At 38.2% G+C, this 7,221-nt stretch overlaps 1 non-coding gene across 1 annotated transcript; it reads left to right on the plus strand.

Moving 5' to 3' along the window:
* The first annotated feature begins 856 nt into the window (after positions 1-856).
* Positions 857-1,020, plus strand: LOC130038461 (U1 spliceosomal RNA). Its single transcript, XR_008794695.1, has one exon. It is a non-coding gene; the product is annotated as a U1 spliceosomal RNA (small nuclear RNA).
* Positions 1,021-7,221: the final 6,201 nt, after the last annotated feature.

Raw genomic sequence — 7,221 nt, forward strand, 5'->3', positions numbered from 1 at the left:
TCTTTCATTTCTTGTTCTGTCTTTTTTTTACTATAATACCTTTCCATTTTGCACACTCCATATAGTGCATTTCTTGTTATAGATGAGGAGCAAACTGATTAGTAAATCATTTAATAAAGTCAATTGTATCAAATTTATTTGAAAAGATTTTTTTTTTACTTTAAGCTTGTTGGAAAATTGCTTTTTATTTATTTATTTATTATTAGTGAGACATCATGAGGTACAGTGCAGACTTACAAAATTTTTAAATTTTTTTTAATTAGTGAGACATCATGAGGTACAGTTGCAGAATTACAAATATTTGTGCTTGGGTTTCAATTATACAATGATCAAATAGCCATCCCTCCACTAGTGCCCATTTCCCACCACCACTGATCCCAGTATCCCTCCCACCCCCCCCATCCCCCCCATCCCACCCTGCCTCTGTGGCAGGGCATTCCCTTTTGTTCTCTCTCTCCTTTTGGGTGTTGTGGTTTGCAAAAGAGGCAATGGGTGACAATCATGTTTGGTCTATAGTCTACTTTCAGCATGCTTCTCCCATCCTGGGAGGATGCTCCCAATACCTTTATTTGGTGTTCCCTTCTCTAATTAGCATATGTGGTGGCCACAATAGGATCTGAAACAAAGTACAAGCAGCATTTAGTGACAATTAGAAATAAACGTACATAGGTGCTGGAGTGATAGTACAGTGGGTAGGGCATTTGCCTTGCATGCAGCTGACCTGTGTTCAGTCCTCAGCATACCATTTGGTTTCCTGAGTACCACCAGGAGTAATTCCTGAGTGCAGAAACAGGAGTAACCCCTGAGCACCATTAAGTATGGCCCCCAAACAAACAAACAAACAAACAAAGTTGTTTTATTTACCTGGCAGAGGAGATACCATGATCCCGAAGGTGGTTTTCCCAGAATGAGGCTTATTCATTGTACCCCAGATGTGCTGACCCCTGCGATTTCTCCACATGTGGGAAAATTGACTGCATAATTTGTGGTAGTGGGGGACTGCGCTTGCACTCTCCCATGAAAACAAAAATAAAGGTGCAGGGCTTAGTAACCCTATTGATGTCTTTGTTTTTCTCACCATTTCTGTGGACTATGCTCAGCTCTTTGCTTCCAGCTCCAGATCTATTTGGCTCTCCAGACTAGGGTTTTGTGGAACTTACTTTAGAACTGGTAAATACTTTTATCCAGAATCTAAAATTTCTAGCTCTTGGTTTATTCAGCAATTTCTTTCTTTTCAGTGGGTGGGGTGGGGGGGGGCACATCCAGCTGTGCCCAGGACTTACTCCTGGCTCTGAGCATAGGGATCATACCTAGCTGTGCTTGAGGGACCTGAGGGACCACGTGTGATGCTGGGGATTCAGAGAGAACTGGCCACATGCAAAGCAAGCACCTAACCAGTTATACTCTTGCTCTAGCCCTAGGTGGCTATTTCTTCTTGCTATCTCTACCCTATTTTCTAACTCCACAGTGGCCATTGCTAGGGGGTTGCTGGTTTAGTTTTCTTATTTCAAGTCTTCTGTCTTCATTTACTGCAATTCACCACTTAAGTCTTTGTGGTACCATATGGAATTGTACTGGATACAAATAAGAGACCAAATAGGTTCAGGCCAGACTGGGTCCTATTTTGACTGGACAGGGTCCAGAGTTAGATCTTGAGTTAGATTGGGTTTGATTTAGTTTGCAGCAATGTATAAGACTCAACACTGGGTTTTATCCCAGATTACCCACTGGGAATGTCGAACATCACAGTTTAGTCTGCAGTTTCACATTTGTTTGGAATTATTCCCCAGATTCCATGTTGGCAACTGTTGGTAGCAGCTGCTGTCCCCCATTCTTTGGAAGCAGTCCCCATTGTTTTTTTGCTTTTTGGGTCACACCCGGCGATGCTCAGGGGTTACTCTTGGCTCATGCACTCAGGAATCACTCCTGGCGGTGATTGGGGGGACCATATGGGATGCTGGGAATCGAACCTGTATCGGCCATGTTGGCTGTGTGCAAGGCAAACGCCCTACCCGCTGTGCTATTGCTCCAGCCCCCAGTCCCCATTTTTTGAGGTCTGCTAATTCAACTTTGTCACAACTCTTAGTTTACTGGTGTCTACTGTTCCATTTCTTTAGATACTATTTGTTTCTGAAAAATATGCACAAGGCTTATAAGAAGGAAAGAGCTTAAGGATCAGGCTCCATAAAGCTCAGAAACCTAGCTAAAAGAAATGAAATCCTTTCTATTGAGAGCTGAATATGCCACTTTATGTTTAAGACCTATAGTTCTTTCTGGGGATACGCCTTAGTGGCACAGTCTCTGTCTTGCATGTGAGACCCTTATTTGATCCTGGACACCGCAAAAAATAATTAGAAAGAACTATAATTCTAGAAACTGCAATGACTTAGAAAAATGTTAACATCTGATGGTATGTAACCTAGAATTACAGTGACCATTTGGGGGAATATTTCAATTACACAAGATAGTTTATTAAAGAAGTGCAACTGAGAGGCTAGAGAGATAGTACCATAGGTAAGGCATATGCTTTGCATGTGGTCTACCCTAGGTCAATCCTCAGAACCACACAGTTCCATGAGCTTTACAGGGTGCTAACCCTGGAGCCCCGCCCCAGTACTATTGAGGGTGATCCAGATCATCACTAGTACCACAGACCTTAAGCCATGCATGCATACAATGTGTGACCAATCGAGCTATCTGTCTCCCTAATCCCAATTTTGTAGTTTTTAGTTGAACACCTGTTCCTAAAAGCCTAATATGTCTTTCAGATCTTCCGGTGCCATTTGCTCATCCCACAATGTAAGAGTAGGGGCTACATCTCATGCTTCTAGATATTTTTAAAGTTATGAGGCAGCCATTGAATTCATTCCACTGTATGGAAATAATTTTAATTTTTTGTGTATTATGATGTTTTGACAGTTTGTAAAAATTTTTTTATATATTTTATTTTCATAAAGGTAGTTCATAATATTTCATTACAGATAATATTCAAACACCAATCCCATCACCGAGCACCTTCCCACCACAATAAAAGGGAAGTGTGTGAAGGTTGTTGTATTTTCATTCTGGAGCCATTTAAGCCCAAATATAAGAAAATACAAGCAAGTATGTTAAAACCAAACAAATGTGTGCTCCTTTTGATAAGTAAGTGAGATAGAGTGTAAGAAGTTGCGTGGCTGTGAATGCAACTGCGTGCTCCAGAAAATTCTGTGGCGCTCTCTTCCAGGAGCTTTGGTTTATAGCCTCTGGGTCTTGGCCATTGATGAGATTACGTGGTGCTGGGGGTCAGTTTGTGGGTGTGACTGTCAAGCTATTGGAAAACTAGGGAGCTGGGAGGAGGAGGCCCCATTCCGATTCGTGTTTTGACATTTAAAAAAACCTTTCCAGACCAGCAATGTGGAATAGTGATATGATAGAGCTTTGAATGTGGGATACCCTGTGTTCAGTCCCTCCCATGCCACGGAACAAACAAGCAAAAAACCCACAAACAAACAAAAAATTTTAATGGCTGGGAAGAGATTGCCATCGCTGGGCCTAATCAAGTCTCAGAAATAGTGAAGAAATTCTAACTGGTCTTCAATAAAATGCCAGGAAACCCTACTCAGAAGCAGTAAGACACAAAGTAAAAACCAATGCATAAGATGGGGAAAAAACGGGTAATAAAGGGAATTCCAAGAATGAACTTTCATGCTTTAAGGCTAAAAGGAAAATAAGGTTAGACAATTTCAAAACAAAAATATACAGAAGATACAAAGAAAAGACAAGTGAAAGTTGAATAATACACAAATTGCTGGTATCAAAGTGCAAGCAGAGAACATAAGGGAAAGTCAAAGAAGGAAAAGCAAACTGTAAAAAAGTCATGCAAAATACAGCAATATGGCAAAAATTACATTCTTGCTAATAATGTTTTTCATTTAAAAATTTTAATTGAAGAGGCAGAGAGAGTGGTGGGACAGGGGAGGGATACTGGGGACATTGGTGATTGAAAATGTGCACTGGTGGAGGGGTGGATGTTCTATCATTGTGTGACTGAAATTCAAACATGAAAGTTTTATAAATGTAGCTCACAGTGATTCAATTAAAAATAAAATAAATAAATAAATAAATAAAAATTTTAATTGAATCACTGTGAAATACACAGAACCAGTTTCCCGCCCATCTCTCCAAGTGTCCCCCTCCCCCAAATATCTATATGGCAAGCACCTCTCTTCTCTCTCTCATTTTCCTTTTAGGCATTATCGTTTGCAATGCAGATGCTGAAAGTTTCTTCCTATGTTTTCCTCTATGTACCTTACAGATTCAGGAATGGTATTGAGGTCTTTAATCCATTTTGGTTTCTTTTCATGGATTTAGAACAAGGTCTGAGTTCAGCTTTTTGCATGTAGCTACCTAGCTTTCCTAGCACCACTTTTTGAAGAGGCTTTTCTTTTTTCCACTTTGTGCTTTTTTCTCCTTTATCAAAGATCAACTGACCATATACCTGAGGGTCTGTCTCCACCAGAACTTGTAGGATGCAGCAAAAGCAGTGTAAAGAGTAAGGTTTATAGGTATGCAAACATTTATCAGGAATAAATAAAGGCCCATATAATTTAATAAATAATATTATATTCTTATAAATAATAAATAAATAAAATAATAAATAATTTAACTGCTCAACTTAAGAAACTGGATAATGGCCAATAAAACTGTCCAAAACAGACAGAATGAAGGAAAACATAGAGTAGAAATTTAAAAATTGGGATTAATAAATTGGAATCCCCAAGAAAAACCAACCCAAAATATTAATGAAATCAAGAGCTGGTTCTATGAAAAATTAAACACGATCAATAAACCACTAGCAAAATCACAAAGAGAGAGAGAACCCTAATTAACTCAATCAGAAATGAAAGGGAAGACATCACAACAGACACCACAGAAATTCAAAGGATCATCAGGAATTACTTAGAAAAGTTTTATTCCACAAAATGTAAGAACCTAGAAGAAATAGATGAATTTTTGGACTCCTATAGCCTCCAAGGCTGAACCAAGAAGATATAGAACACCTAAAATGACTTATCAGTATTGAGGAAATCTAAATGGTAATCTAAATTCTCTCCACAAACAAAAACCAAAGGAAAATTTGTAAAGCAACTACTAATAGACCTGAGAAGAGACATCTATAGTAATTACACAGTAGTGGTAAACTTTAACACTCCATCCTCATCAATGGATCCATCAACTAATTAGAAAATCAATATGGAAACAATGGTCTTAAATGAAGAATTAGAAGAACTGGACTTAATAGGCACACACATGCCTCTCTGTGTTTCCTCCAGCCAAATCAAATACAGATTCTTTTTCAGTGAATATGGAACATTCTCCAAGATAGACATGGATAGACATGGAACAAGTGTCCATAAAGTCATGAAAAAAGAAATCATATCAAGTTTTTTTCAGAGCACAATGCTGTGAAGGTAGAAACTATTAAACAAAAAGCTGGAGAGGCTCAAACAGTTGGAGACTAAATAAAATTCTATTAAACAACCATTTGGTCAAAGGGAAAATCAAAAAAGAAATTAAAATATTACTGGAAAAGAATATGAATGAAGAAATAAGCTATCAGGATCTATGAGACATTGAAAAAATGTCTCCTTTATCAAAGATTAACTGAGGGAAGGTCATAGAAACACAAATTTTTACCAGGAAGCAAGAAAATGCTCCAATAAATAACTTAACTTCATATCTTAAGAAACTAGAGACATCTGCACTTGTTTGTTCATTGCAGCACTGTTTACAATAGCTAGAATCTGGAAAAAACCTGAGTGCCTGAGAGTAGATGACCGGTTAAAGAAACTTTGGTACATCTACACAATGGAGTACTATGTAGGTGTTAGAAAGGATGAAGTCATGAAATTTACAATCAAGTGATACTACATGGAAAGTATCATGCTAAGCAAAATGAGTCAGAAAGAGAGGGACAGACAGAAATATTGCATTCATCTGGGGAACATACAGTAACAAAATAGGAGACTAACACCCAACAATAGCCGAGATAAATACCAAGAGGTTTACTCTACTGCTTGGAGACCAGCCGCACACTCTAGGGGTAAAGGCAGCTCAGATAGAGAAGGGAGCACCAAATAAATGGTGTTGGGAAGATCTGCCCAGGATGGGGGATGCATGTTGAAAGTAGACTATAGACTGAACATGATGCCACTTAATTCCTCTTTTGCAAACCACAGCATCCAAAAGGAGAGAGAGAACAAAAGGGAGTGCCCTGCCACAGAGGCAGGGTGGGATGAGGGGATGGGGGGTGGGAGGGATTCTGGGATTAGTGGTGGTGGAGAATGGGCACTGGTGGAGGGATGGGTACTCGATCATTGTATAACTGAAACCCAAGCACAAAAATTTGTAAGTCTACAATTGTACCTCATGGTGTTTCACTAATAAAAATTTTAAAAAAACTATAAAAGTAGTAAGAATTGAATCCCAAAGTAAGCAGAAGGAAGGAAATTTATAAAAAATCAGTGCATAAATAAATGATATAGAAATCAAGAAAACAGTACAAAGAGGTTAGAACTTTTTAAAAAGGAATAAATAAGATTGACAAACCCCTTATTCAGAATCATGAGTAAAGAAAGAAAACATAATAAATCAGATCAGAAATTAAATGGCAGAAGCTACAAATACTACAGAAACAAAAGAATATAAGATAGTACTACAAAAAAGAACTTTATGCAACTAAACTGGAAAACCTAGAAGAAGTGAATACATTTTAAGAATCATACGACTTCCCAAGACTGAATCAGGAGAAAATAGAAAACCTAAAGAAGCCAATTGCAAGCCAGGAAATTGAAATTGTATTTAAATGTCTTCCCAGAACCAGAAACCCAGGTTAGCTAGGTTCACTAGTGAGCTCTACCCTACCATATATTCAAAGAAGATCCAAAAATCTATTTTCAAGTTCTTCCAGAAAATAGAAGAAACAGTAACTTTTCCTAAAGATTTATATGAGGCCAATATTATCCTAATACCAAAAAGTGACAGAGACATCACTAAAAAATCAATTTACATACCATTATCTTCGATGAATATGGATACAAAGACACTCAACAAATCCTAGAAAACTGAATTCAATAATATGTGGGTAGCAGAGAAAGTATGTACAGAGAGTATGGAGGGAGAGAAAGCAGATATGGCACTTGCCTAGCAAGCAGTCCAGCTGGCGTTGATCCTTGTTCC

Source organism: Sorex fumeus, unplaced genomic scaffold (genome assembly GCF_029834395.1).
Source record: "Sorex fumeus unplaced genomic scaffold, SorFum_2.1 ptg000075l, whole genome shotgun sequence".
Taxonomy (NCBI): domain Eukaryota; kingdom Metazoa; phylum Chordata; class Mammalia; order Eulipotyphla; family Soricidae; genus Sorex; species Sorex fumeus.